Source organism: Physeter macrocephalus, chromosome 8, assembly GCF_002837175.3.
Source record: "Physeter macrocephalus isolate SW-GA chromosome 8, ASM283717v5, whole genome shotgun sequence".
NCBI lineage: Eukaryota > Metazoa > Chordata > Mammalia > Artiodactyla > Physeteridae > Physeter > Physeter macrocephalus.
In genome coordinates this window covers 6,755,422-6,780,982 of record NC_041221.1, presented here as the reverse complement: position 1 = coordinate 6,780,982, position 25,561 = coordinate 6,755,422, and the positions used below count along the sequence as shown (strand labels likewise).

At 44.8% G+C, this 25,561-nt stretch overlaps 1 protein-coding gene across 17 annotated transcripts in view; it reads left to right on the top strand.

The window, feature by feature from the left end:
• SETD4 (SET domain containing 4) overlaps positions 1-25,561 on the top strand; it is a 468,053-nt gene that overhangs the window by 60,193 nt on the left and 382,299 nt on the right. For 15 of the 17 annotated variants that reach the window (XR_008618003.1, XR_003680787.2, XR_008618004.1 and 12 more), the window contains exon 12: positions 22,026-22,170. The exons of 1 other annotated variant lie outside the window; for it this stretch is intronic. The gene's annotated coding sequence lies outside the window, so the exon portion shown is untranslated. Of the gene's footprint in view, positions 1-20,079; positions 20,098-22,025; positions 22,171-25,561 lie in introns of those variants that run through there. One more of the 17 variants, XM_055086401.1, reaches the window with a different exon arrangement.

Here is a 25,561-nt window from a genome sequence, read left to right as displayed (position 1 = left end):
ACAGATATCTTTACTACAGAGAAATCTGTTCTATGGGTTATTCCTTCTTGTGTTTCCCTCACAACTGTACCTTTCCCCCTGCCATCCCATTTTGCTAATAATTATTAGTAGATCTTCATCACATTAACACTCCAGCAGCAGAGAAGTTGAAAGAAAACTTCCATGGAAGTTCAGACGTATTGCATGAAGATTTAGTCATACAAAGTAGCATGGCTTGGGGACTTAATAGAAAGTAACACAATGCTGGAAACAGGGAGAAAATGATAAAGAATGAAAAGATATATGGGAAATTTAAGCTAACAGTATTGGTTAAGAAGGCTCTGGCACGTTGTTACTTTGATGATGTCAGGTGTGGGGCAGCTGATAGAAATGTCATGAGCTGCAAAAAAGGTTGGTTACTCTGAGGTTCAGAAAAAATCTCTCTGTAGGTTTTGGTTAAATGTGTTTTAAGATGCTGTTTAGTACAACCTAAGGCTGTTTCCTGGACCTTATCCCTCCTTTCAATGATCCCATGTTCTAACCTGCCCCTTGGCTGTGTTATCTCATTTGCAGAACAGATATTTGTCAGTCCTCAGGGAGTTGTAGAGTCATGCATCTTGATGAAGAAAAATAATAAGTACCATGGACCAATAGTGATTCAGTGCCAGAAGCTGTAATTCCCTCATTGGCTAGTCACATTTGATGATTTACATAGATTTTATGATCTTGGACTGAGTGCCTTCTGGATTGTCTCATTGCTTATTGAAATAATAACGGCTATTAAATTTAACAACAGCAGCTTTTCAGATCATAAGGACATTGTGTGAAAAGCCCTTGTCTCTTATTTATTAAATGCTGTATCTGCATTTTTTCCTCATCAGAAGCTAAATACAGATGGTTTCTAAGATATATATTTTGACTTACTTTATCATTTGGATCTGAAATGAATGTCCAAGGGTTTCTGGTGGAGGGGAAGCCCCTTTAAATTATATTAAAAGATAGAGGTTAGGAAGAGAATTTATTTTCCATAAATGTAGTGCTTTTATTATATCTATCTACCTATCGATCGATCGATAGGTAGGTACATAGGTAGATAGATAGTTGATTTATTTCAGGGGTATGGTTTAACCCATGGTATTTGTACATTGATGGCTTTATGGGTCAAGTTAAAAGAGAGTAATACCTTAAACTTCTCCATCATTCTACAGCATTTAAAAAAATTAATTAATTTTATTTTTGGCTGCGTTAGGTCTTCGTTGCTGCGCGTGGGCTTTCTCTAGTTGTGGCGAGCGGGGGCTACTCTTCTTCGTGGCTTCTCATTGCGGCGTCTTCTCTTGTTGTGGAGCACGGGCTCTAGGCTCACGGGCTTCAGTAGTTGCAGCACACAGGCTCGGTAGATGTGGCTTGCTGGCTCTAGAGCACGGGCTCTAGAGCGCAGGCTCAGTAGTTGTGGTGCACGGGCTTAGCTGCTCCGCAGCATGTGGGATCTTCCTGGACCAGGGCTCGAACCCGTGTCCCCTGCATCGGCAGGCAGATTCTTAACCACTGCCACCAGGGAAGTCCCCATTCTACAGCATTTTAACGGTTGGTTCTGTTAATATTTCTGGTATATCTTCTGTTATGGTCTGCATTGTGTTTCCACAAATTCCTATGTTGAAGCTCTAACCCTCAATGTGACTGTATTTGGAGATAGGATCTTTAAGGAGATAATTAAGGCTAAGTGAGTGTGATGGTTAGTTTTATATGTCAGCTTGACTCAGAGAAGGGGTGCTGAGGCGGTTGGTAAAACATTCTTTCTGGATGTGTCTGAGAGTCTTCTCGAGGAGACTAGCATTTGAATTGGTGAGCTCTGTAAAGCAGCTTGCCCTCCGCAGTGTGGGTGGGCATCATCCTAGCCAATGAGTGCCTAAATAGAGCTAAAAGGCAGAGGAAGAGTGGATTCACTTTCTGCTTGAGCTGAGACATTCATCTTCTCCTGACCTCAGATATTGGCACTCTTGGTTCTCTTGGTTTTGGACTCCGATCGGGACGTACATCACCAGCCCCTTGATTCTCAGGCCTTTGCACTCAACAGAATTACACCACTGGCTCTCCTGGGTCTCCAGCTTGCAGGCAGCAGATTGTGGGACTTCCTGGCCTCCTTAACCATGTGAGCCAATTACTATAATAAGTCTCTTCTTCTATCCTATTGGTTCTGTTTCTCTGGAAAACGCCACTAATACAATAAAGTCATGAGGGTGGGCCCTATTCCAATTGGACTGGTTTCCTAATAAGAGGTAAAGACATCAGGGATGTGTGCACAGGGAAAGGCCATGTGAGGACACAGTGAGAAGATGGCAGTCTGCAAGCCAAGCAGAGAGGCCTCAGGAAAAACCAAACCTACTGACACTGTGATCTTGGACTTCCAGGCTCCAGAACTGTGAGAAGATAAATGCCTGTTGTTTAAGCCATTTAGCTGTGGGATTTTGTTATGGCAGCCCAGGCAGGCTAATAGATCTTCTTATTAAGGAAATAAGTGTTGGGCCAGGACTCAGGAAATGCTCCAACAGCTCAAAGCCACAATGCAAGTACTTAATTCCCTATCCCACTGAAAACATCTTTTCCCTTCAGTAATTTGCATCTGAAGAATCAAAAAAATGGTGGGAAATGGAATTACCAAAGTGACTATGTGCAAAAGATGAGAAGTATAAGAAGTTTTTCTTCCTTTGGTGGGTGAATGAACCCTAGTTCTATCGGCTGTGTAGGCTCTTCTGGGGTCCCTTCACTTAATAATGAGTTTTATTGATTTGGTAGAGCAAGTGTTATGGAAGTGAAAGATGAAGAGATTGTTCACATGCACAAAGAAAACAGAAAAAAGCACAAAGAGATGCTTTTTTTACTTTTTGAAATTGAAGTATAGTTGATTTACAGTGTTGTGTTTGTTTCAGGTGTACAGCAAAGTGATGCAGATATATAGATTCTTTTCCAGATTCTTTTCCCTTATAGGTTATAACAAAATATTGAGTATAGTTTCCTGTGCTAGACAGTAGGTCCTTATAGATTATCTATTTTACATGCAGTAGTGTGTATATGTTAATCCCAAATTCCTAATTTTTTCTTCCCCTCCTTTCCACTTTGGTAACCTCTAGTTTGTTTTCTATGTCTGTGGGTCTGTTTTGTAAATAAGTTCATTTGTATGTTTTTAAAAAAAATTTAGATTCTACATATAAGTGATATCATATAGTATTTGTCTTTCTCATGTAGTAGTACTCCCTGCCATGCCATCCAGCTAGAATTTTCCCCTTCAGGTGCCTACTGGATACTGCAGATCCCACAGTCGGCCCATTTACTTGTAGCTCTGTGCAGTTCTGGTCCTATTCCCAAAACAATGTCACTCAATATTTAAGAAGCGACCGGAATTCTTAGGTATTTTTACTTGCAATTTCAAGGCTTTTTCCTTTCCCCAAATCTCCTAGGGCTATAAATTAATCTTAGTCAAAACATGCTTTTAAGAGAAGGGGACTCAAAGTAGGACAACGACTTGTTCTTTCTGAAATTGCTTATAATTTAAAGTGGTATAACCTTTGAAGGGGAAATGTGATCTGTTCCGAACATCGCAGTGGTATTTAAGGAGGCTCTCTGTCTGAAAGCCCCATCTCAAAGAAGGCAGGTATTTGGTTTCAAATGTTCAAAACAGCCTTGTACTCTTCTTGGAGTTATTTTGACATCTAAATAATAGTTCTGGCATTTCTTTCAGAGTGTAAATCAATAACGTTGACTTAGTGCATTCTTTCCTCTTATTTTCTTTCCTTACTCTTTTATAACCTTAGATCAAGTATTAATAATTATTTTAAGCCTTAGCTTAGGTTTGGTCCTTTGCCACTTAGTGATGCAGGAGGTACCTCCCCCTCCCCCCTCCCTTTATCAGTTGCCTGGCTCTTCCAGAATATTCCCTGTCTGGGACAAAGACTACATCCATCTTCAAACGCAGGTAAGTGGGTTTAGCGGTGGCCTTGGACACGTTTCTTTTTCCTCTTTTCCAGTTCTCACAGTATTAGAACACGTTCATCTTTCTCCCATTTTTACCACACTTTGCTCTCCTTAGTTCTCCCTCGTCTCTCACCAGTGTTTCTGAACGCTGTTCTGCCTCAGAATCCCTGGTGCTTGTTGAAGCTGCCGTTCTTGGGCTTCACCTCAGGCCCAAAGAAACCAAATCTCTGGATGAGGACCCAGAAGGTGCAGTGTAACAAGGACCCAGAGGTGCTTTCAGCATTAATGTCTGAGACTCACTTCCTGCTTTCCCAACTCTCTTCTCTTCCTTCCGGTGACACCCTAAGTAGTGATTGATTCACTAGCCTCTAATATGACTATTATTGTATTTTCAGAAATGTTTGCACCAGCTCCCCAATTTTTTTTTTGTTTTTTGTTCTTGGCCTTCATGCGTCCATTTAATTGCCAAGCCATCAGTGCCCAGATGATGCCCATGCCCCCGTAGGGGAGTCCTCCCTCCTGCCCGGTATCCCCTGAAGAGCCCACCCAGGCTCTACAGGGAGACAGTGCGGTGTAGGAGGGTGCTGCGGGTGGGCGTGAGGGGGCAGAGAGGCATGAAAGGTGGTGGGAGAGGTTTTGGGTCTTCAGACCTGGGTTTGATGAACAATTCTGCCGCATAACCAGCTGAATGACCTTGGTATATTTGACCTTATGAAAGCCAGATTTCTCAGCTCTCACAGGGTAGTGGGGGGACGGGCAGGAGCGGGGGAGATACTCTACAGTGCAGGGCTGTTAGGAGGGTAAAATGAAACAATGTATGTAGCGCTAGGAGGTGAGACCACATGGTAACTTTGATTATTCTTTAGTTTATTCCTTTTATCTTCATTCCTGCACTTTTGTCTTTGGTTGGCTCAGCTCCTTATCTTTTTCTTTGTTATCCCCTCAGATGTGACAGTTACCTTCTTAAATTCTCATTTTTTTTTTTTAAATAAATTTATTTATTTATTTATTTATGGCTGCGTTGGGTCTTCGTTGCTGCGCGCGGGCTTTCTCTGGTTGCGGGGAGCAGGGGTTACTCTTTGTTTTGGTGCACAGACTTCTCATTGCAGTGGCTTCTCTTGTTGCGGAGCATGGGCTCTAGGCGCGCAGGCTTTGGTAGTTGTGGCACGTGGACTCAGTAGTTGTGGCTCAAGGGCTTAGTTGCTCCTCAGCACCTGGGATCTTCCCGGACCAGGGATCAAACATGTGTCCCCTGCAATGGCCAGCGGATTCTTAACCACTGCACCACCAGGGAAGTCCCACTTTTCATCTTTGCGTCTTCTTTTTCAGATACTCCTCTCTAAAATGACTTCAGCTTATTCCAACCTTTAATTCTTGATCTTGAGGTAATGGTCTAGAAATTTCTCAAGCTAAGAGTCTTGGTAAATATCTACTGTTCTGGTCTGTTTCGCACCCATCCCTTCAACAATAGCACTTCTCTTCACCTTTGGGGTCCTGCCATTCCTCCCCCATCATCATGTGTTGCTGGCTGGCCTATGGGCATCTGACTCAGGTATGTGCCACTCATGGTACCTTGTCCTTCCCGCCATGGTGATTGGTCCCAGGCATTGTCATGGGACCCAAGCAGGGCCTATTAGTGTTGTTTTCTGTAGATTTATACATTGAACTTGCAGAGAGAGCTTGCTGTTTGGAACTCCAAGTCTGCCCTAAGATTCCTTCAGGCTGCTGATACTTGCTTGCGGGTGGGGTGGCGAGTAGGAGTGGGGGAAGAAGACAGTGTCTGTTGCCTCTGGGTCTTGTCATGTCCTGAGGCTCACTCCCCTCTTACTGGTAATGAACACCTTTCCAACCTCTGTTTTCTGGAGGGGGTCCTTCTGCGGAGATGCTGGGTGCTGGCTCTTTTAGGACTTACAGTTTTCTTAAGTGTTTGTATTCCATACCCGCTTTTCTTTCCCAAGTCATGTACATACTGTCATCGTGGCTGAGTTTGGGGCAGCATCTAGGGAGATGCATTTGTCACACCTGGAATCGCCGTTCCCCTCTATCCCTTAGGTCCTGTTGGTGAAATTGGCCCCTAAGATCCATCCCTTTATCCAGCATGGTTGCTTTTTCCTAGGGAACCTCACAGTCTCTCCTATTCCTACCTTCTACTGATTCTCCTTACTTGACCCTGTTCTTCCTGCCCCCAATTTCAACAGACATTAAAGTAATTTCTGGGAGGCTTCGGGCCCCCATGATACTTAGTGGATGACGCCTGTCTGGTGGTCCAGCCATCTCCACAAGCTTCGTCTACAGCCTAGCAAGGACTTCTGCTACACATATCCTTAGAACTGTGCAGAAGTATGTACACATATCATTCAGATATGGGGACAGGTAATAATATAGGAGTCATTAGTGGATGCAAGTTCAAAAATTTCAATTCTGAGGCTTCCCTGGTGGCGCAGTGGTTAAGAATCCGCCTGCCAATGCAGGGGACACGGATTCGAGCCCTGGTCCGGGAAGATCCTACATGCCTCGGAGCAACTAAGCCCCTGCACCACAACTACTGAACCTGCGCTCTAGAGCCCGTGAGCCACAACTACTGAAGCCCGCATGCTCAGAGCCTGTGCTCCACAACAAGAGAAGCCACCGCAATGAGAAGCCTGCGTACCTCAACGAAGAGTAGCCCCCGCTTACCACAACTAGAGAAAGCCCACGCGCAGCAACGAAGACCCAATGCAGCCAGAAAAAAAAAAAATTTCAATTCTATTTAATTGCATCGGGGAATGTGGTAGAAATAGGAAGAGGTAGGGATCAGGGTGCATATACACTATGTTTGCCTCTGCCATTGAATAGCTGTGAACTTCAGACAAGTCAGGAAGACCCTTCTTCCCACTGTTTTCTCATTGGTAAAATGAAGGGTTTGGTTTACGTAAACCTCCTGCCTCTAAATTATGTATGACCTTATGGCGAAGGTTTTAAGTTGACATTTAGGGCCCATGGCAGTGGATTCTGAGCCGTGTGCCCAGAGCCCACAGCGCTGAGGGCTGGGGTCTAGGGTCTGGGGGTGGGGCTGACTGAGAGGATACGAGAAGGTCCAGTGGGTGAATCCCTGAATCTCCATCCTCCTACTATAAGAAGACCAGCTCTGATTTGATCGATTTTATATATTGAAGACCTACATAAAATTTCATTAATCAAAATTGCCCTGTTGCTGGACTTCCCTGGTGGTGCAGTGGTTAAGAATCCGCCTGCCAATGCAGGGGACACGGGTTCGATCCCTGGTCCGGGAAGATCCCACATGCCGTGGAGCAACTAAGCCCGTGTGCCACAACTGCTGAGCCCGCATGCCACAACTACTGAAGCCTGCACGCCTAGAGCCCGTGCTTCACAACAAGAGAAGCCACTGCAATGAGAAGGCTGTGCACTGCAATGAAGAGTAGCCCCCACTCACCGCAACTAGAGAAAGCCCACACACAGCATCCAAGACCCAACGCAGCCAAAAAAATAAATTAATTAATTAAAAAAAAATAAAGAACCCTCATTATCTCTTCTAAAAAAAAAAAAAAAAGAATCTATAAAAACTGCACTGTTGGGCTTCCCTGGTGGCACAATGGTTGAGAATCCGCCTGCCGATGCAGGGGACACAGGTTCGTGCCCCGGTCCGGGAAGATCCCACATGCCGCGGAGCGGCTGGGCCCGTGAGCCATGGCCGCTGAGCCTGCGCGTCCGGAGCCTGTGCTCCGCAACGGGGGAGGCCACAACAGTGAGAGGCCCGCGTACCACATGAGAAAAAAAAACAAAAAAACAAACAAAAAAACTGCACTGTTGCTAAAAAGAAGCTGGAAAACCCCTTGGCTTATTCAAACAAGTAAAATCACCCTCATCTTGGTCTAGCTTGGTGTAACTAAACTTACCTTCCAGTACTCCCCAAATTACTCTCTACCTCAATCAGCCTGATAATCTCACAGTCCCTTAAACGCCTCATGCCCATCCGTGCTTACCTGGCTCTGTTCAAAATGATCTAGCCTTGGAAAATGGGAAATTACTGACTGCAAGAAAATGTTAGTTCCTGAAGTTACTAAAATTGGTCTCACTTAGCAAGACACTGTATAGTTAGGCTAATGATACGAATGAGGTCACAATGCCAACAGGAGAGACAGAGGCGTGAAGTAGTTGATAGCTCAAACCTCTGATGTTTCGTATGTAACACCTTTGTTGGAGGGGCAGTGAGGAGTGGGCTTCACGTCTGATGAGAGGGAGAGGGGAGCGGCCTCCGCCTGTCCTGAGCTATGGCCGTGAGGCTGCTGTGGGGTGTCCCTGGCTGATTCATAAGATTTGTCCACATCAGGTCATTTCACTGAGTAGTCACCTGGAGATGGAACCTGAGCAGCGGCAAAGCCAATAGGAGTCACCTGCATCCTCACCCCTCACTCTACTTATGATTTCCACCTGGAGCACACAGGCTCGAGGCCCCTTATGTGCTCTCTGGGTCTCTGGGAGCCAGGGCGGTGGGTGCAGCACAGGCTTTATTCTTCACTTTCGTCCACAACACAACCCTCAAGTGTGTGGATTTATCAGGTGTTGATGGAAGGATTGGAGTTTAATTACAATAAATCACAATGTAAAAGGTGAAGGATGATAAAGCTTTTAATGTAAAATGTGGCTTTCTTTTAATTGAAGGGCAAGTTCACCATGGAGTTCAAGCTCTGCATGGACACACGCCCGTTCCCATGGTAGCTCCTCTGGCCTAAAATTTCCTTTCTCATCTCATCCTCGTCTGCTTTTGACTTCAAGATTTTGTTAGTGTAAAAAATGAGTTGTACTGTTTCCTCTTTTCCTAGTACCTGAAAAATTTATGAGAGAGTAGAATTCCTCTTCCTTGAGTGTTTGGTAGAATTTACCTGCAGAAACATTTATATGTGGGAAATTATTATGATTACTAATTTTACTTTTGCATATATTTGAAATTTTTGATCATATAAAGTAGAGAGAATAGAATCATAAACCCCACGTATTTATCATCCAGATGAGGAGAGAATTTAAATTCGTGATTAAATTTTGTAAATTTTGTAAATATTTATAGGACTGTTCAGGTTTTCTATTTCTTCTATACTCATTTTTGACAATTAGTGTTTTTCTGGATATTTATCTATTTCAATTAAGTTCTCAAATTATTGGCAAAAAATTGTTCATAATTTTCTATCTTTTAAATTTGTACATCTATATTTCTGTTATTCATTCCTAATCTCTTTTATTTATGCCTTCTCTCTTTAATCAGACTTACAGAAGTTTATCAATATTTATTACCTATTTCAAAGAATCTACTTTTCTCTTGATGTTCCTTTGTTTCAATGTCTGGACTGAGGTGCACCCCAGGGCTGGAACTGAGTTTGGGAGGGACCTTGGGCCGTTAGATCATGTGCCTAGCTAGGATGCTCCTTGGGCAGATCAGAGGAGGGATTTTCAAGACCAAGCTAAAGGCAGTCACTTTCAGGAATACAGTACATATTAAAAGCAATGCCATAGAAAGAAAGACAACAACAATAATAATTATAACACTAATACAGATTAATTATTGTGTGCTGAGGACTAGGTGAGGTGATTTACACACATTGACTCAGTGTTTACAATAAGCCTGTGATGTTTCTGTTATTAACCTCATTTTCAGGTAAGTAAACAGGCGCTGTGTGAATAAATAATTTGCTCAAAGTCATAGAGTTTATCGATGGTATTTGATTTCAAAACCTATGTTTTTCCTGTTATCCCATTAACCATGAACCGAGGGAAAATTGGGTGGATTGCTGGAAATCTTGAGAGTTTGGACCACAAGACATGAAAAGACAACGGGATAAACAGAGTTCAGCTTGTCACCTACTTCCTTGGCCATTCTGGGGCCAAATGAATAAAGCAGGCCCAGTTTCATTTTAAATGACTTGATCTTTATTTTATTCTGGGAACTCCAGGGAGAGAAAACGTACCTGGTGAAAAGATCCAAATGGAAACAAATTCGTTTTTTCAATTCAAGGGAAAAGTATTCCTTGAAATGAGTTTTTAGTATGAAAAATTTGGGTAAATGGCATTAAAAAATTAAAAAATTGAAATACAGTTTTAATGTTTGCCAAAAAAATGAGCTATAGTGAGTAACCTTAGAAGCTTTCATTGTTTTAGTTTTTCACAGCAAAAATATAAAGATGATAATATGCAGAACACATTACCAAAATGGGCATGAGAACTCCAGCCAACCTTTTGCTGAAAGCATTGTTCTCAGTCTATTTAAAAAGCTATGAAAATTACAAAAATAATTACCCATGGCACTTGTACTATTACTACCTTTTTATGGAACAACATTGGCTTGTGTAGTCCTAGAGTTGCATGTCAAGTCATCCATGTGTGTGTTGTGTTTGAGTACGCCTTCAGGAATCTCTGAGAGAGATACCCAGTAGATAGTTAAATTTCTGATTCAAAACAAAACAAAACAAACCCTTTTATTTCTTTTTAAAACTCCTTTCCTTCTCCCTTTCTTAGTAATTAGTTCCGTGCTGTCCAGTAACACTTCCTGGTAAGTGTTTTATACCTGTGCCATTCAATATGGCGGCCACTAACCATATGTAGCCATTGAGCACTTGACATGGGTGGTTAGCCTGACTAAGGAGTTGAATTTTAAATTTTATTTCATTTTAATTAACTAAAAATTAAATAGTTACATGTGTCTAGGGATACTCAATTGGACAGTGCACATTTAGTCTATCAGTCCGTTTCAGAGTGTTTGTTTCTGATGGTAAGACATCATTTGTGATGCCTGCTTGTGTTTTATAGTGGTTTGGATTACACATCTGATTTCCCTAACTCTCACATTTCCCACATCAAAAAGATCCGTGGCTGAAAGAGGCTGGCTGTATCACCTTTTAATCAAATTTGATTTTGTTGTTTGGGTGGGATCTTCTGCCCCAGTTATGGTTTATTCTAGATGAGGTTCTGTGGTTGAGTGTGGGTGAATTGTGGCTTTCTACTAGACTGCTGGTGTTCATGAAACACACTGGATGCTGAGGGCAGTCAAGTGTAACCTGGGAGGAAGGGTATTTGCTTATCTTTCAAGTTGTTTGAAGACCAAACCACAGCCATGTTGGGATAAAGTAGCCGGGTGAGACAGAACCAGCAAACTCTAAGGAGGCTTCATCTCCACTCACCACAAAACCTCAATGTTGATACGCCTTTCTTTTCTTTCTGGGCCTTAATGACAGACTTTCCTGGGTCTCAGTTGCTGTGTTGAAGTGGGGAGTAGTATTTTTACTGCATGTAATTATTTCTGCAGTTGCTCTAGTGTTTTAAATAAAGTGAGAGCAACACTTTCTTTAAGAGGTGGCAACAGTTTTGTACTCCTTGTAGATTACCTGTCTTCCTGGTTCCTGGGAGGACGGTTTCCAGTCTTCGTGTATCAAGTTCAAGTCTGCTGGATCCAGAGCCAGGGGTCTTTAGAGTTACAACTAAATACACTGGTTCAAATGACAAAAACTGCAGGCCTGTTGCAGGAAAAGACCCATCTAAAGGAGATGGCACAGAAGGTGTCTTTCCTGTTGTTTCTGATCACGTTTCTTCACAAAAACTTGGTCTCTTGATCTCCTTCCTCAGTACCTTGCTGAGAAACAGGCCTGGTTTCTGATGTCTGGGTCGTCTTGTCTTGTGCATCTTGTCTAAGTCTGTGGCCATCACCATCCACAGGCTTGGCAAAGCCAGTCAATGTACAGATACTGTAGGGCGGGAGTTTTCTTCCCCAATCTTCCTAAAAAGGGCGGGAAAGCGCCCTTTTTCTCCCCCTTTGACCGTCTGATGCTTACCTACCCAGGTTGAAGTGTGAAGGGTGGGCTGTCCATCGCGCGGTGAGTGAAGAGTCAGCCTCCCTAGGGGGCTGGGTGAAGTCCAGGTTGACGTCTGCTGCCCCCTCCTGTTCCTGTCACCGCAGGTATCCGTCCCACTGTCAAGAGGATCCAGGAAGACTCACTGCTCTTCCTGACTAATCTGTGTGATTCTCACGGCACTTGTGCGTACATTTCACATGGCCACGGCGTAGAGGAAGGCTGGGTGAGGTCCGTGAGCCGGGCAGGTGCACATGGAGTCCCCTGCCTGTGAATTTCACCTTGGCCCATGCTCTTGTGATGAGCCAGGAGCCAAGAGCCATCGGGCTGATCCCTGTTTTCCCTGAAGCTCCCCACCCTGAGCAGCGCTTTGCCCTGGCTGATGGAAGGTGAAGGCGGATGCATAAGGGGGTACCCGTTCTCTCCCTTCATCCTTCCATTGACTTCCAACATTCATTCATTTACTCATCCAGCAGTTATTTATTGAGCACCAACTATATACCAGCTGTCTTCCCTGTGGCTATGGTTGTGAATGAGACTTGCACAGTCTGTTTCTAACCAACCCACAGAATAGCTTCTAGACACATTTTCCTTCCTTAAAAGTTCTCTCCGTATTCTTCCTATAGCATCTATATCCCAAGGACAGCGGGAGAATCTTATGAGGATATTTAAAATGTGTTTTTCTAATCGATTCCTCCCTTTGGAGGCAAAGTGAACTAATGTAATAAAAATAGAACCAAAGAGGCCAGAGTCAGAGAGGACACAAAAGCCTTCATGGTGCAGGATGATTTACTGGGGTATATTTTCTCTACTTCTGATGTCCAAGGGGAGAGCAGGGCTTTGTGTCCAGGAGACCTGGAGCTGCCCTTGTCCACGCAACAGAGGCAGGGTGCGTTTGGTTTTCAAAAGTACTCGGTTTAGAGAGGGCTGGGGACAGGGTTGGAAATGCTGGCGTGCCGGGGATGATGCCCTGAGGCTGGGAAGTGCTGCAGTCCTGGAGTGCAGGTGGGAGGCTGCTCCATGACGTCCCCAGAGACAGCAGGGCCTCTGCTGTATCAGGGCCGTGAGAGGGTTGGGCGTGTTTGAGGGTTGGGTTGTGTGAAGGTTGGGGGTCTGTGTTTTTCGATGGCTGGGCCTGTGGGGTTGGTTGTCATGTGTGTGGGGGGCACTGAAAAGGAACTGGGGCCTTGGAAGCTGCTGAGACAGACCCCTGGGCCCAAGCTTCAGATGGGCTTGGGCAGTGACATCGCAATAGTAAACCGACAGTCTTCTGTGATGCCCTGTTCATTTCTAATTATCTCAGTTTGGGCGGCTGTAAGGAAGGGCAGCAAACTCCAACAGACTTTGTAGGCCCGTGTTTATAGCAGCATTGTTCACAACCGCCAAAAGGTGGAAGCAGTCCAAGCATCCATTGACGGATGACTGGATAAGCGAAGTGTGGTATATCCATACAACGGAATATTATCCAGCCTTAAAAAGGAAGGAAATCCTGACCCCTGCCACAACATGGATGAACCACAAGGTTACTTTTCATTATGCTGAGTGAAGGGAGTCAGCCATCAAAGGGCAAATACTGTATGATTCCACTTACATGAGGTACATCTGGAGGAATCAGATCCATAGAGACAGAAAGCAGAATGGTTGTTGCCAGGGCCTGGGGGTGGGGTGGGGAGTTATTGTTTAATGGGAACAGGGTTTCTGTTTGAGGTGATGAAAAAGTTCCGGAGATGGATGGTGGTGATGGCTGTACAGCAATGTGAATATACTGAATGCCGCTGAACTGCACACTTAAAAATGGTGAAGATGGTAAATTCTGTGTTATGTGTATCTTACCACAATTAAAAAAATAAATAAAAGGACAACACAATGGGCCTAATTTGTTGTAACTTTTATTTTATTTAAAAAATTTTATTTATGTATTTATTTATTCATGGCCACGCCACATGGCTTGCGGGATCTTAGTTCCCTGACCAGGGATGGAACCGGGCTCCCTGCAGTGGAAGCACAGTCTCCTAATCACTGGACCGCCGGGGAAGTCCTCCTTATAACTTGTAGAACAAAAAGAGAAATCTGGAATAAAACTTCAGAAGAGTAGGCTGGGAAAATGGAGGGAGGCTCTGTTATTTCACAGGGCATGAAGTGAGACCAAATTTCTTGTGGATTAAAACATGACATAGAATCCAAAGTCTCATCAAAACAAAGTTCTGTCCTGGGCTGCCCCTTCCCTCCATCCCGTTTGTATGTGTTTTGAGCACCTTCAATGACACAGACATTTATTTCTCTGTCCCAGAGCAGTAGGGGGGCAGCTCGGTAGTCGCTGCTCCATGGGGTCCCCCTGGGACCAGGCAGGGGGTGCTGGGCCTTCTTCAGTGTTGCTACTCCATCCCTTCTCCCAGCCTCCAGGTTGAGTTGGGTGCTTAGACTTGGGGAGTGCACTCTTTGCTCTCAGTGTCCGCCCGGGGCAGTGTGCCCCCAAATTCTCTACCAGAAGGGGGAAATGCAGTCCAAGTGGCCCAGCCTGGGCCAGGTCAACCGGATTCAGTACATTTGAAATGAGCAGGTACCCACCTCTTCGAAGGCCTGTGGGGACACCGGTATGGCTGCAGAGAGCACAGCCGGACGTGGCAAAGGAAACCCTTGTCAAAGGTTTCCTAAAGGCAGTTGTAGGCTGAGCTTGACAGAAAACTCATTTCCCCAAGGTCATGGAACCAAGCTTTACTTTTACATATTCAAGGGGCCCCGGCCAAGCTTGGCCTTGCATCCCCACTCTGTCGGGTTAGGGTTAGGGTTAGGGTGAGATGTTCGGACAGGACACTGAGGGGCAGAGCATAGGTCAGCACTCAGGGCCCAGTTTCTCCTGCCGCACCGTTTCGTCTCTCCTCCCTACTTCTCCATCGCCCAAGGCCACATCTGTTTGCACGTGGAAATCAGAGGTGCGTGTCTCTGTGTTTAGAAAGTGGGTACTGTATGAAACCTGGAGCAGAGGGGCTTCTCCGTCAGCACCAGAGGGTGTGGCCCACCTGCCTTTCATCATCTGAGGTCAGAGGTTTGAGTCGTGGATTTGACCTCCTGTTGTCACCGAGGCCCTGGCTTGAGCTTCTGCGTCTCCATCCATGACCAGGTCGTGTTCCAGAGTCACTTCAAGGTGAGCTGCCCTGCTGTAAAGCCCTTTAAAATTTTGGCCTAAGCTCCTGTCCCGTTTGAGGCATGTAACCGATTCAAGTAGCAGCTGGGGCCCTTTGTTTATAACTGTCTTGTCTCAGTGGATTTCTTTTTGGAGACAATGTTCTATGAATCACTTCTGAAATGAGAAATTATCAGCTTAGGGACTCTTCTTTTTGAATTGTCAGAATAAGAATAAACTAACTCTCTGAAGTCCTTTCTGGAGTCCTAGGCCCACCGCAAAGGTGGAGATGAATCCCCCGTGCCCTGATCTGGGGACTATGTTTTATTCTATTTTTCCTCCAAAGGGTAGCAAGGCAGTTCTCACCTGCTGCTTTCATCTCCCTACTGACTGCAGACCATCCCACTGTTATCCTGGTTCTCCACTTACTCTGTCGCTATGAGTCTCAGATTCCTCATCTGCAAAGCGGGTATAATAGCTCAAGGCTGCTGAGAGTTTGTGAGTTTCTGTATGTGAAAGTACTTTATTGATTTAAAAATGCTATACCAATGGACATTACTTTTCTGCTAAAAAAAAATCTGTGAGAGGATGGGGCATTTGTCTTTCTCTGGACTCACTGCCTGGCAGTGAGAATATCAGTCTTGATCATGCTACCTTATTAAAGCATTTTAATAATGAAGATCATTTCTCTCTCCTCCCCCTGGCCCTCTCTCCTCCCCCTGGCCCTCTCTCCCTCTTCTCCCACTTTGGTCCAGGAGGCAATGAAAACTGGCTTTTACTTCTTTTTGTCTTTCCTGGTAGCCCGGTCTCACTGCTGGAGTAGCTTTCAAAGCTGTTTCTCCTTGAACTTCTGCTGTTGCCATCTGCTTTTACCAGGGTCGATAGAGGATGATGCTCTGAGCCTGTGAAGGTGTTGGAAAGCCAGACAGCCTCTGTCTTCTGACTCACAGAGATTGATGTGAACGTTAAAGGGAGGAATTTTTTGTTTTCTCCCAGAGAAGGTCATTAATTAGGAGGCTGAAGAACCAGAGTGGGCTCAGCGCGGGGCTGGTGGAGGCTGGTGGTATACTCAACTTCTGACAGTGCTCTGCAGTCCTGACTCGGCTCTGCCCCTGGATATGGGATCTGTCCTCACGTCCAGTGGCGCTGGGCTGTGTTCCCAGGCTCACGGGGAAGTGAATATCTGCACAGTGCTTTGTTTAAAAGTTTGAATCTGATTGTGCGATTCAAGCCAGTGTGTCAGACTTCAGCCGGTGGCTTTCGGGGGAGCTTGCAGGGGTGAGAAGTTATCCAAGTACTGTGACATGGGAAGCCTTTCTGTTGATTTTAGTGCACTTTGTAGAGTTTTCCAAGGCTCTTGGCAGCTCGGTGGTGGCCTGATTCTTTGTGTAACACAAGGCTGCCACGGACGCGGCAAAAGAAGAGTTAGGAGTGTGTGGTTCACCGACTTGGAATCCGGACACACACGTTCTGGATTTTATTGCCAACTAACAACCTTGAGGGAATGATTGGCTTAACAGCATAACATCTCTCCCTGAACCTTGGTATTCCAGCTAGTTCTTCTTGAAAATTGCTGCCATGTGATAACTTTTTGGTGGTCTCTGTATGGAGAAGACAGAGAAGGATGAATGGTATGAAAATTGGCATCAGACTTGGCATTTTGGCTGGCTGTCTCAGATGGGTAGCTGTTGTACAGAGGGGTGTGCTCTGTCAAGGGTTGGAGGGAAAAAAAGATGAGCTTCTAGCTACCACTCGGCTGCTCAGGATGTCCGATTGTTGGAAGTAGAGTTGGGGAAACCCAGAAAACACTGGTGAAATCCAGGAAGCCAAGAGCATTGTGACATCATGCGTGTGAGAGATCGAAATGGAAATTCCACTATTTAGGTGAAATCCAAGACTTCGAATAATCACAGATTCACAGGAAGTTGCAAAAAACAAAATATACAGGGAGGTAACATGCACCCTTTACCCCTGCAACGTCTTGCTTAACTATAATAACAAAACTGTGAAATGATGTAGAGTGCTTTTGAAACAGCTAGGTGACACATCAGGATGATGCAATCACAGTGCTGTTGCAAAGATAGCATCGATATTTTTTTGAGCCCCTACTATGTGCCCATCCATATATGGGGCATAGGGAATGTAAACAAATCAGTCTTGGGTCCTCCACTGAGGGAGTTACAGGATAACCAGGGAGTCGGACATCAAATAAAAAAATTATGTGCATAATTCATGAATCACAGTTGTGATAAGTGCTATGAAATGAAAATAGAACCAAAACGAAAAAAGTTGATTTCGTGAAAAGATACCTTAAAACGTTTCCATGATGTTTCATAATCTTATTTTAAGATTTGCCGAAGATTCTACGGTAGCTGCAACTTTGAAGTTTACTCCTTGTATTACATTTATTACATTTATTATAATTGCGTCCTTTCTGGGCTTATTTTTTTCCGATTACTTCTTTTTTTTCCAGTCTGTGGAAGCCAAGTATGTCTTGGAATGGGCACTGATGGTTCTGCCCACAAATGACAGTTTATGAGGGTGTTTTTAATGTACGTTAGCAATTTGGCTGCAGAAAGGGAATCAGGCCTCAGATATCCATTCCTTAATATCACCGGCAATTAGGAGTGATCACACCGAAACTGACGCCTGCCAAGAGGAGGGATTCTTGAATGTTGGTTGGTTTGGCGAGACCCTGAAACATCTTCTCGATTACAAAGCTTGCTGCCTCTGGTTTCAGAGGGCAGCTCCGGCCAGCCACGCAGAGTTCATGTGCACAGGGTTCCTTCTTGTGGTTCAGCGATATGATCTAATTTGGAATCCTTATGGTTTAAGTGCAGAGAGGAACAATTACACGTATGTTCCCTGTTGAACACAACACGTGGTATCCAGGCAACTCAAGTGGAACGTCCGGGAGAGAGCAGCTCTCCCCACCTGCTTGGTAAACTCAGCTCAGGTGGCGGAAATAATACCTGGATAAATACCACCGATCACTTAGGACATTTTCTTTAGATCAACATTTGCCCTGGGAGGTTCTCAGGTCTTTTGGCTTTGGCCAAGCAAACAGTGTGTTTCAGACAAGAAGTGGAAATCAGAGGTTTGCCAGAAATGGCTGGGGGGAATGGGCTTTAACAGCGGTGTAGGCAGCGGGGCTTCTCTTCCGAGGTCAACTTTGGGTCTTTGTGAGATGCAGCCTAGACTTAGGATACCTGCCCAAGAGGCACGTGATATCCAGAAGTGCTGACTTTCCGTCTGTTCGAGTGGAGTGTCTTTTGCAATTTCTCACTCCTCCTTTTACGTTCTACATCACAGAGCCTTTCAAAATTGCACTGCTGGTACAGAAGCAAGATCTCCACTTCAGGTGCTGTATTTGGCCACCTGAAAAATTCCAGTCCTTGTCCTTCATCATGACTTTAAATTCATGGGGTGGGGGAGCGGAAGCCCCCCACGACATCCGTTGCCCAAAACCTGACTTTTCTTCCCTCGGTGGGGAAATTGCTGGATCTGTTGATGATCCTCTTAATGGGAATCCTTTTGTTGAATTTCACTTTTATTCTACATTTTAAATTATAATTTTAAGAATGATTTTTTTTTTTTCCCCCCAGAATGTTAGAGTGGAGTTTGGGATCGTTCGTTATTTTTAATAAATGCTGGTGAGTGGAGAGGTGTGCTCTCGGGCCTGGAAGCCTCATGTACTAATCTTTGCAGGCAGATGCTGTTCTAACTCTTGGAGGCACCTCCTCTGTACCCCACAGCACCTGGCATCGTGCCCTGAACATATCAGCTCTCAGTGCACGCTGCCTGCTTCGCTGTTGAAAACGTGTAACTGGATCGTCCAGGTGTTAAGAGCTGGCCTTTGGAGAAGTGGTATCTGATTTTGAGTCCTGCTTCTGCCACTTCGTCCTCTGAGTCCTTGGACAAACCACTTAACCTCCCTGAGCCTCAGTTTCCTCATATGTAAAACGGGGATAATAAGACCCACCACATAGAGTTGTGAAAATCAAATGAGGTGGTGCTTGACACGTTACATAGAGCCTGTGGGTCGCCTTTCTCCCTGTTAGATTGTAAGCCCCATGGGGTAAGGATATGTCTCATTCACTGCTATATCCCAATGCCTGGTACATAGTAGATGCTCAAGAAAATACTCATTAGATTAACGAAAATGTATTATAGATTTTCCTATGATATTACTGAGTAGAGGAAGAGAACAGTTTAAAGATTTGAGGAATGAAGACAGACAATTCTATTTGAAACATAAAATAATGGGAGGAAATTATTTTTATCAACATGAGTTATGTAGATGTATCTTAGTATTGGGCATTAATCCCACTTTTAAGTGAATTTCTTATTTTAACTAAGAAGTCATCATTAATTTCTTAATAAAAACATTAATGATGTTTTTAGGATTCCTGAGAGAAACTGACTTAGATGTTGAAAAATCTTTGACTAACATGCATGTTTTTAATAGAATTATGGTTTTTGGCACCAAATATGGCAGTGATGTCCCCTTTCTTTCATTTCTTCTCTTTCCCCCTCCTTCTTTCTTGCTGTCTTTCTCTGCCTCCAAAACACAACGCTATAGTGCATTGAAAACTTTTCTGAGAATTAAGGATGAGGGGAATGTTAGCTTCTCAGGGAAAGTTTAAGATAAAGTCAAAATAGTGTTTTTCCTTAGGAGTTACTCAAGCTTTGTAATTCCATAGGTAATCAGTAATTTTTCTGCTCTCCAGATTACCAAAATCTGGTATCAACCTGTAGCCAGTTTGGAGCATCAATTCTTGTCTGACTCAGTTGGGAATGAGGTGGGCACTCACTCGAACACCCATCGCAAAGTACCAAGTGGCTTTGCGTGTTTTAAGGACAGTTCTTCAACTCGCCACCAGATGGCAGAGGTACTCCACTGAAGTTCACCAGGGCGTTTGCTGCGTTGAAACAGCTTTTGGCGCTTTTCTCCTTTCTGGACTGGATGGTTATCATTTTTCTGGATGCAGAAAAGAGAGCAGCTCATGAGGGCTTCTACTTAAACATTTTATGTAGGAATTAAAGTACATGTTAATACAGATTCTGGCACTTATTTACCCACTTAAAATATCTAAAGGGTTATGTATTTTTAACCCTTAAGAGACTGGTGTTGACATGTAATTTTGATTTTTTTTTTTTTTTTTCCTTAAGGTCAACTTTGATGTCCCATCTCCTTATTTCTAAGCCCCAGTCTGTCTCCCCGCTTTCTTTGTGGGGTTATAACGAGGCTAAGAATTAAGAACAAGAGTGCTGGAAACCCTCAGCTCTGGGTTCAAGTCCAAACTATTCCACCTGGGTGAGCCGCTTACCCCGTCCATGCCTCAGGTTCCTACAGAGTGAAATGCTGGAGGGTGTGAACGAGGTGATCTAGCTGTTGCCCCCAGGGCACCTCTGGTGCTCACACGGTTGTGTTTACTGTTCGCTGTGAAAAGGCAGTGCAATATTTTATGTCTCTGTGTAATGTTTTATATCTCTGTCCGGTGCATTAAAACCTTAGACTGGGGCTTCCCTGGTGGCGCAGTGGTTGCGCGTCCGCCTGCCGATGCAGGGGAGCCGGGTTCGCGCCCCGGTCCGGGAGGATCCCGCGTGCCGCGGAGCGGCTGGGCCCGTGAGCCATGGCCGCTGAGCCTGCGCGTCCGGAGCCTGCGCTCCGCGACGAGAGAGGCCACAGCAGAGGGAGGCCCGCATACCACACACACACACAAAACATCTTAGACTGGGCTACATTATAACTTAGCGATGGCCTCTGTGCTTGCTCTTCCCACTTTCACCGCTACCCTTTGGATAGCCTGCACCAGTGGCTCTCGCTGGTGGAGAAAGGGGAGTGGTACAGCTCAGGGCACAGGTGGCAGAGCTGGCAATGTCCGGAGACAGTTTCGGTTGCCGCAGTTGGAGAGTGGGTAGAGGCTAGGGATGCCGCTAAACATCCTGCAGCGCCTCCCGCCCTCCACCCAGCAAAGAATGATCCAGCCCCAAATGTCAACCGTGCCCAGGTTGAGAGACTCCGGGCTCACTGGTACTCAGCAGAAGAAAAGTTCCCAGTGTTTGGTCTAGTCCACTCAACTTGATGAAATTCCAAACATGTATTGTACTAATCAGGCCTGTAGTAGACTCTGGAGGCCCAAGGATGATAAGACACAGACTCAGTCTTGGATCTGGGAAGGGTCTGGGATTTTACTCACAAGCTAATGAGTTAGCCTCTTACTGGTTCGCTGGATGCTGGTAGAAGACAGAGTCCTGGGTCAGAGACAAGGGACTTCATTATTCATGGCAGAGCAAACTGAATGAGTATTATGATGGCCTGGGTTCCCCTTGTCCTCCAAGCCCCACAGGGGCAATATGAGGGGTCCAGGTGGATGTTAGGTGTGCAGTGGGTTTGTATCGTAGCCGAGGAATGCTGAGCCTGGGGAAGCCACTGTTCTTATAGTTAGTGATAAGCAAGCCCGTTTTTTGTCTGGGGGGAAGCATTATCCCATCCCTCAAGGGTGTGGAGAATTATACACAAGGTGCAGAGGATACAGAGCAGGGTATTTCAGATGGGTAGCATTTGAGACGGCTTCACGGAGGAGGAGATATCTGAACTGGGTTTTGAAGGGTGAATAGGGTTTCAACCCATAGGCAAGGGGAGAGAATATTTCTCTCTTCTTCCCAGAAATAAATTAACTTATCTCCTGAGCAGCTCAGCACAGGTTGTATGGGAACAGGGAGGACACTCTGGAAAAGTCCTGGCTGGGTTTGATTAACTAGTGAGTCTGGGCGGGCTGTTGTCAGTTATGTCAGGCTATTGTCAACGTATGTCTCAAGGTAATTTACTGTGAGCAGATAGGCTATGTTTTCTTTCAATATTTTTTAATTGAAGTATATTTGGTTTTACAATGTTGTGTTAATTTCTGCTATACAGCAGAGTGATTCAGTTATACATATATATACATTCTTTTTTAAAATATTATTTTCCACTATGGTTTATCATAGGTTATTGAATATAGTTCCCTGTGCTATAGAGTAGGACCTTGTTGTTTGTCCATTCCATATATAAAAGCTCACATGTGCTAACCCAAGCTACATTTTTCTTATGTGACTTTTTTCCCATGCTGTAGCTGGGAGCCTGTACTGGCCCACAGGAACCAGACTTCTTTATCACCAGTCGACTCACCTTCAGTACATGATAGCACGTTTGGCCAAGGTTGACGGACTGGAAAGCAGGATCCAGTGGATCACCTACCGAAGGAGGTGGAGAAGGAGGTAAGGGCAGAGATGTTGGTCCAATGAGTGAGCCTGAGAACTGTGTGCGTCCACACCAGGGCGGGACCTCTTGTTGCCCTCCTGTGCCCCAGTATCCTCTGGGCACACCGGCTGTACTGAAAGTATCAAAGGTGGGCAGGCGGGATATAGAATGCAGCCTAACTATGGAGAGTGCTATGTGCTACCGTCACAGCGTGGCCTGTTATACCACAGTGGAAAAGATGGTCCTAGGTTACATGCATCAACGTGGATAAATCCCAGTCTTTTAATCCTAAGCCCAGAAACCATTCTGTGTATTTCCAGTCGGAAGGGTTTAGTACAGGGAATCAGGTCCTACAAAATTGTTGGGAGGGATGGGAGGGGGCGAAATCCAGAGATGGGGATGCTCCTCGGAAACCAGAGCGTTGCAGGAAGCCACCATGGCTGCCTGAGGAAAAGTGAAATCCGCCTTGTACCACCGTCCACCCGCCGTTGGTCACAGAACAGAAACCCCGTTGGCAAGAGATTCCGGGGGTTGTGGTCCTCAGGCTTCTACTTCCTGTGACAGAGCTGAGAACAAGGGGACAGGCTAGTGCTGAGTGTCCCTAGACAAGAGTGACATGATGGTGAGTGACAAAGCAACTCCCAGAAGATTACCTGCGACACGGTACCATTTTTTTTTTGGGGGGGGGGCGGGGGGCTGCACCATGCAGCTTGTGGGATCTTAATTCCCCAACCAGGGGTTGACCCTGGGCCCTTGGCAGTGAGAGCGCGGAGTCCTAACCACTGGATCGCCAGGGAATCTCAACATGGTACCCTTTTTATAAAGCACAAAATTAAACAACATATTGTTGGGCCATTCACGCAGTGGTATGCCAGAACCGGCTTGAACTGACTTGCGAGATCCAATAGTTAAATTTTCAGGAATTTAGCAAGGCAGTTGTTAAACACAGCTGTTATTAAAAATTAAATTATATAAGCTTACAATAAAATAATTACAGCAAAGAGAATGGTAATAAATACTCTAACTCATCACCTCCTACTAATTATCTTACTAATTTTACTATTATCTATGCTTTTGAGGTTACTATATCTGTATGGTATCATATGCATCTGTATGGTAAAAATCCTATAAACGGGCATGCTACCATCATCTCTTTCCAATTCAGTGTTCAGTGACGTCACTCACCTTGGTAGCTTGAAATGGACCACTATTTATATGAAAGAAATTGGCCAGTGCTACAAATCTGGGCGTGATTGCTTTGTTGATTGTCTGGATATAACAAAATGATGGACTAAATGTTAATAATGATTAACAGATGCAACTTAAATGTTTGTCATGTCTGCGGCTGTTACATTGTGAATAGCACAGAAATTGAGGAAATAGCCTTCCAGTATTTGGAAACTATTATCCGATTCAACAAAGAAGTCGCTCACATAATTGATAAAAAAAGTGATTTTCTATCATGTGTCTTTGTCATTTTGCTTTCTTCTTACTTGTTAATGTAAACGGGAATATCAACCAACCTTCATACTGAAACTACATTGGTTCATCTGTTGCAACCATAGGTTGGTCACAATTATGAAAGTTTGGCAAAAATAAAAAATATTCTGTGAGAATCAATTGAATGTTAGAGGTTTATAATAAGGATATTATGTATTTTATTATTTGTAAACTGTGTGCTATACATCCTTTGTATCAAACAATTTATAACAAACTTATTAGGATATGCGCACATATTTAATTTTTGGAGAGCTGATTTTTTTTTTTTAACATCTTTATTGGGGTATAACTGTTTTACAATAGTGTGTTAGTTTCTCCTTTACAACAAAGTGAATCAGTTATACATATACATATGTTCCCATATCTCTTCCCTCTTGCGTCTCCCTCCCTCCCACCCTCCCTATCCCACCCCTCTCATGGTCACAAAGGAGAGCTGATTTTTAAACATCTACCATCACATCACTGCATATATATGATGAAGCAAGGGGGTGATTAACACTATTCCAGGCAGCTGTTACCTTTGGGAGAGATCCCGCATGGACATCCACCCACACCCCCTTCTGTTTTGTCTTCCTGCCCTCGTATGCCATCTACCCAGTCATCCAAGTTCAAAGTTGGGGAGTCGTGCAGGAACCCTCCCTCCCCCTTCACATCTCATTGCCAGCTATTGTTGATTTTTCTTTTCCATGACCAACATGTCATGGTATTTACGGTTCCACCTGAAGGGAACCGTTTCCAGCTTGGAACCCAGTTGAGAAACGCCTCTTCCCAGTGACTCCTCTCCTAGAACACACAGGGCACTGACTGCAGTGGAGGATATAGTTGTCAGACAGAAGACAGAGGATGAAGAGTGAGCCAGAGCTCTGGGTTTTGCTCAGGTTTTCAGCAAAGTTGCTGTGGACATTTATCAATCTACGGGAAGCCAACCTCTGCCAAAACAATTGACGAAGGTCTGTAATCGATACAGAAAGAAGACTTGGGGCAGCTCATACGGAGAGACCAAGAGTTAGGTCCCTGCGAAGAAGAAAGTGACAGCCCAGTGTCAGTCCTGGGATGCAGGGTACACAGAAGAGGATGCGCAGGGTCCACGGGGACAGATCCAGACTAGAGGATGGGGCTGCTTGCTCTCCAGGTGGAGCAAGTGAAAACTGGCACAGAGGTGGGGCTGAGCCGGTGTAGCCGGCGCGTTGCCCTGACCCCAGCCAGAGGCCTCCCCGCTGTGTCCAGAGACAGAACACAGGCACCAGGAGCTTCACCACCTCTCCACGATGCAGCTGCTTCCCAGTGAAGCTCTAGAGGAGGAAGGAAGGAGGGCAGAGCGTGGAGAGAAGCTGGGAAGGGGTCTCTGTGAGAACTGACTGCTGCTTCTCCTTGGCTGCCTTCAGCATCTGTGTCCGTAGAATGTTCATCGCCTGTGCCCAAGGCAGACACCCTCTCTGCTGGGATGTGCTTTTCTATGCCACGAACAAAGCCCCCATCTGCCTCCCGCTCTTCCTGCCCCTCCAGTCTCTCCAGATTCTGCCCTTGCTTAGGCTGACTCCTCCTTTCCTCTCTTCAAAGGAGAGAGGAGGGACCTCCTTATTGCTCCAGGCCTCACCCCTTGTTGATATCAGTATCTTGCTAAACATGAGTTTTAGTTGTGGTAATCACTAATGCCTAAGTCACCTCCGAAGGGAATCAGTATACACAGAATTTAGCTTTCTGTTTACACGGAGGGTTTACTAGCTCTGCTCTTTTCATCAAGTCCTGTATTTATTTATTTGGGGGAACTTTTTTTTATTAACATCTTTTTCTTTTTTAACATCTTTATTGGAGTATAATTGCTTTACAATGGTGTGTTCGTTTCTGCTTTATAACAAACTGAATCAGCTATACATATATCCCCATATCTCCTCCCTCTTGCATCTC